General features: G+C 39.7%; 1 pseudogene; it reads right to left on the bottom strand.

Moving 5' to 3' along the window:
* Nucleotides 1–703: 703 nt before the first annotated feature.
* Nucleotides 704–1941, bottom strand: LOC147331574 (zinc finger BED domain-containing protein 4-like; annotated as a pseudogene).
* Nucleotides 1942–5725: the final 3784 nt, after the last annotated feature.

The raw sequence follows: 5725 nt of genomic DNA, 5'->3' as shown, positions 1-5725 counted from the left end.
AGACACACACTATAAATAGGTAATCAGGAAATGGCACACAGGAGGGGACACAGCTGGAACTAATGGGCATAACGAGACACAACCAAGTAAAACAGACTGTTTTACTACATGACTCGTGGACACGAACAGAGCACAGAGGAAAGACACAGGTAGGGCTGATAAAACACTTGAGCACTAAACACAAGAACCAAACCCTAAGAACTAATACCAAAATTAGAATAAACACTAGTGATGGGTAGATGAGGCCTCGTGAAGCGTTTCAGCACATTCCCCAAACTGTATCGATACTGTGTCGACACAGTGTTGCTGTTTTTCTCCATACTGTCACCTGCTGGACTTTAAGTATCATTGCAGGCAACTTACTTCAGACTTGCAACAGACACTAATTCAATGACCTAGTCATACTTGCATACACTGTAAGGTATTGTACTGTCCATGGAATCATTTTATATCTTTTACATTTCAAATATTGTAGACATCTTTAAAATATATTGTGAATGACATTAAGTGAAAATTAGAATGAAAGTATTGTAAATGTAATTTTACCCATTTAAATGTAATTGACTCAGAGTTTATTATAAATTTTTATTCAGAAAAATAAGTTTATCCAATGTTTTTGCATTCAGTCTATTGTGGTTTTTTTTTTACACTATTTCCCCAGCTTTGGAAAATACACGTTCACTGTAATGCCAGGTGGAAAAGGTTAGGATAAGATGTTCGTTAAAGGATCCTCTGATCGTGGAATGTTTCTCTCCGCCAAGTAGCGCTGGACCTCAGTGATGGAGTCTGCTGTTGCATTGTTTGTTTGTCTGCCAACTTCTTCATCGAGCCGATGCCACGGGTTTTCTGAAATAATAAAAAATTAATGCCGTTTTAGTTTTTGTCATCTACTCCAAATTAGTACACATTAGCATCAAAATAAATGTATGAATAAGCTGATAATACTGAACTTGCCTGGAACAGGTGACTGCTCTGATGAAGGTCCAGGCTGTGGCTCAGATGTTGTGCGGGCAATTACTGCAGCACACTCCACTTTTAGGCAATTGACTGCCTCGCTACACTTGGAGGAACTACGAAATCCGAGTTTTTTAAATCTGGGGTCTAAAAGTGTTGAGAGGGTCAACACACTTAATGACTCCAGATTAGAAGCAGTGTCTGTGACACGATGCCTAAGTTGGTCATGGAGATGGGTGGCAGCTTGTGTGTGTAGATGTAAAGAGTTCCGCTCAAGTGCACAATATAGCATTTTCATCATCGGGATTACCTTTGATCCTGAAACTCTCCTCAGACAACTCCACTGTGGCCTGATGGAAAGGGGCCAACACAAGAAGTGCTTCCCTTATGATGTTACATTCATCAGTCGTAAGTGGACTTAAATCTGTTGGAAGAGAAGCAAGAGATACCCAGACTGCTTCTTTCTCATCATGTAGCCGTGACAGCATCTGATATGTGCTGTTCCAACGCGTTGGTACCTCGTTGATAAGTTCCAAGATGGGCCGTCCCATCTGCTGCTGCACTTGAGCAAGCTTTTCTTTGGCTGTAGTGCTGGATCTGAAGAATGATACGATTTGTCTAGATTTATCTCTTATGGATGAAAGTTCAGGGATTTGATCGCATGATTTCTTGACTAATAAATTGAGTTTGTGTGCAATGCAAACTGAATGTCGAATTTGGAGCAATAATGTTTGGTGCTGCATCGGTCACAAGACACCTTACCTTATTTGTGATGGCCCAGTCATCCATCATGCCCTTTTTGAATTGGGCCAAACTGTCTGCAGTGTGACTTTGTGGAAAGTGTTTCACACCCAACACAGATGTACACAACTGCATTTTCTCATTAATGTAGTGACAGGTAAGAGCCAAGTAAGCCTCCATATTCAAAGAGGTCCACAGGTCGGCTGTTATACTCACTGCCACAGCTTGCTGTACTTCCATTTTCACTCGTTCGAGTTCCTCCGTATGTTTTTTGGCTATCAATTCCTTTACGGTCTGAAGATGAAACAAAACTAAATCAGTATGCAGTACAAACCTTTCTGGTTGGCAAAACATATGATGGATCAAGGACCTGAACCAGCTCCCTGAACCCCTCACTCTCCACAATGCTAAGGGGTTGGCAGTCCTTTATAATAAAATTCAGGACTGCCTGGTCCAGAGCAATCTTCCTAGATGCTTGATTTCAAAATAATAAAACATTAATTTAAAAAAAAAAAAAGATAAAGCTGCTCAATGTCTATATAGGCCTACCTGTGTTCATTCTTGGTGTGTTTGTCTCCTGATTTTCATGTTTGGCTCTGTAATGCCTAAACATTGAGGAGGTGCTTTTGTTTGTGTACGAAAGCTCCGCAGAACAGATGCGACATTTAACCTGCAAAAAATAAAATAAATATTTTACACTGCAAGTCACAATGCTGTTTTTCCTATTCTGATAGATTACACTGAAACAAAGGCAGACACACAGTTAACTTATTTGCAGTTAAAAGATCGAAATGATCCCACACAGCAGAAACTTTTCTTTTTCTTTCGGGCTCCATTTTGTTGTAGAGGGATATGTATTTTTTTTTTTCTTTGTGAGAGTAATTTTGGATTTTTTGGTGGCGACTCATTCCGTTGACAGATGCTGATGCGGTACCTTTTAAACACAGTTTGGCGTGTTGGCAATGAGCGATACAGCAGCTGTATCGATCACGTGACTTTTTCTTAAAGGACACACTATAAGGTATTGTACTGTCCATGGAATCATTTTATATCTTTTACATTTCAAATATTGCGTCAGTGTTGCTGGACCCATCACTAATAAACACAAAAAACAAGGGTCGCTGGGTCAAATGACCCAGGATCATGACAGTTTTACCCCCTTTTTGTGGGCTGATCAGCCACTATTTAAGTTTCCCCTATGTCTTGTTAAGTTACCTCAGTTTTTTTGAGTTATCAGTATTGTTTGTCAACTTTGAGTAGAGTTCTGTTATTTTGACCTCTTTTATGGGCCAAGATTTTGATTCTTTTTGCATGATTTAACCAACTATGTTTTTGGGTTAAATAAAAAAAATCCTTTCTTGGCCTTTAACCTGTGCCTAAGTTTCCGTCACTGCTCCGTCCATCACAGTATCTGATCGATACTTTGTTTCTCTCCCCCTTAAGTTCAGTAGGTATAACTAAATTGTATTAAATAAAGTTTTTAAAATTTTAATTTCAATCACAGCTCACACCCTGTATTTTCACTTCCCGGCAGACTCAAGACTATTTTGTCATACACTCTGGCAAACCCACACATGTGGTAAAACTGTGGGCAAAAGTGATTTTTGTCATGGCTGTGTGCAGGCAGGCAGGGGGATAGGACCCAAAATGCAGGACTCGGAGGCAGACATGAACTCAAAATACACAGCTTTATTGCTGGAGCAACGGAACAGAAACTAAACTAAAGTGAGAATACAAAAAAATAAACTAAGCAGGCAGATGACCGGAACACACAGATAACCTGAGGGTGCGACATGACACTGAGCAAGGGCAAACACAGGGCTAATATACACAGGGAAGTAATCAGGGAATGGAAGACAGGAGGGAGACACAGCTGGGAGAGATCAAGGCTAACGAGACCGGGGGAGCAAAGCTGGACACACTGGCATAGTACACAACCTTTCAAAATAAAACAGGAAACAACAAACAAAGATGCAGACTAAGAAACACGGACTTTACACGGGCAGAATTAAACCTAAACTAAACATGAGACACAACCTAAGAGCTAATCCCTCACCAAGAATAACTGAAACAGATCTATAATAATAAAAATTAACAAAGCACCAGAGCATCAGAAAATAATCCATAATGCAAAAATAAACCAAAACATAAGAAACTCAAAATGCTGGGTCAACACTGACCCAGAACCGTGACAATTCTTTTCTTGTCCTTGCCTAAGTGTGCTTGCTTTTTCTTTTGGGTTTGGTTTTTTTCAAGTTACTCATTACTTTCAAAGTAACTAGTTACCAGGGAAAGTAACTTTGGTTTTACTCAGAATTCTTCTATAATTGTGTTGCTTCCCTAACTGGATACCAGCTTGCTTACATGTTAGCACTATCCTGCCACAAGTAGTGCACTTGTGGCAGGATAGTGCCACCTAATGGCCTGAACCTAGAATGGCAGTGTAGTAGTGCGAGTGCAAGTTAATGATGAAATGAATGGAACTAAATTTGAAATTAACAATGTTTGTTTTATGTCTCACTTTTTTATCTGTCTGTTTTAAATCGATTTCTATTGTTTCAAACCGCTATAAATCCAAACACATCATTTTGGGGTTGATGCAGCAGTGTTATAAATCTAATCATTGTACATAGTATCACTAGGAAGAAGCAGTGGATCACAAAACACCACATACAGTGTGTTGAAACTTTTGAAAAGTATATTTATTTTTGCCATTGAAATGGGTAGAAAGTTTACTTTTAGCAGTGCCAACATTAAACTGTGCCTCAGACCATTTAGGAGCTGTAGGTATCAAAATAGTGCAAAAAATGGTTCAACGTGAACACAGTGAGGTTTGTCCATTCTGTGTAAGCTGAACTGCACCAACTGCAGACCTCGTGTTCAGTAATGATGGGCAAACAAATTATGGCAATAAATGTAGTTTACCGATTTGAGATAACCTGCACATGATACTTGTCTTGCTGATGCTGAATGCTCTCATGATACAATTGTTTACCAGTGTGAAGTTTGATTTCACTTCCAGATCTTGTTTTCCAGGCTATGATGGTGTGTATGCAGGCTTCTAGCAGAGCCAGGTTTTGAGGAAACTTAGTATGCAAAACACACTAACATTTTTTATTGCAGTGTTATAGGTCCGGGGTGGTGCTGCTCCAGAGGAGGAGACGCCTTGATGTTGCCTGGGACATGCTCTGGCTAACCTTTTTCTTTAAGACAGGAATCTAGGGTTGATGAGTTGACTCATGGGAGTGTCCATGCGTCAAGAGGAGGGGTCCAGAATTACATGAATTACATGAAACTATGTTTTCTAAATTAGGATTTTTGCAGTGATTTGTGTGATTAACAGTTCATTTACAGGTATTGAGCCTATGCAAAGTGTTGCATCCATGTTCAGATGAGGCTTTGATGGCCTATAAGTGAAGTTCACTGAACTAAGGAGTGTTATTTGATGATGGTTGACATGCTTTCCAAATAGACGTTTTTCCTCCTAGCAAGGAAATATAGGTGCAGCAGTCAGAGTGTTGCTGAAAGGAATCTCCTGAGAAATCTTCAGAGGCCCAGTGAGAAGCAAGAACCATTCCAGGCATAGCTGACAGCCCAGGCAGTGGTTGAGGTCAAAGGTCGAGCTGGATGGGGACCACGAAACTGCGTTGGAATGAGAGCTGTGCCAAGGGGGCTTTCCAGAGGCCAACAGAGGAGATTGTGGACAACAGATGGAAACCTGAAGCAAAATATTTAAAGTTAAAGTTTATTTTTTTAAGTTTATTTAATCTGGAATAATATTCCTGTCTGTTTTTATTCATATTTATGTTTAAAAAACATTGTTTTTCTGTGTTCAATAAATATTTATCTTGTTTGGCCCCCGACCTAAAGCGTGCCTTAAGTTTTGGCCCCCTGTGCAATTGAGTTTGACACCCCTGTTTTAAACCCTTTGGAGAGAATGAAATGTAAGTCGTCCTTTCTTTATCCAGGATTCAAATGTTTTTAGGGAAAAAGTCTCATCATATGTGCACCATCTGAAAGTTTCAGCATA

Source organism: Aulonocara sp. 'chitande type north' Nkhata Bay, linkage group LG5 (assembly GCF_057382095.1).
Source record: "Aulonocara sp. 'chitande type north' Nkhata Bay isolate Kocher_YH1m ecotype deep benthic linkage group LG5, A_spYH_male_GT1.1, whole genome shotgun sequence".
NCBI lineage: Eukaryota > Metazoa > Chordata > Actinopteri > Cichliformes > Cichlidae > Aulonocara > Aulonocara sp. 'chitande type north' Nkhata Bay.
Note: the sequence above shows the minus strand (reverse complement) of the source record. Positions and strands in the feature narration are given on the sequence as shown.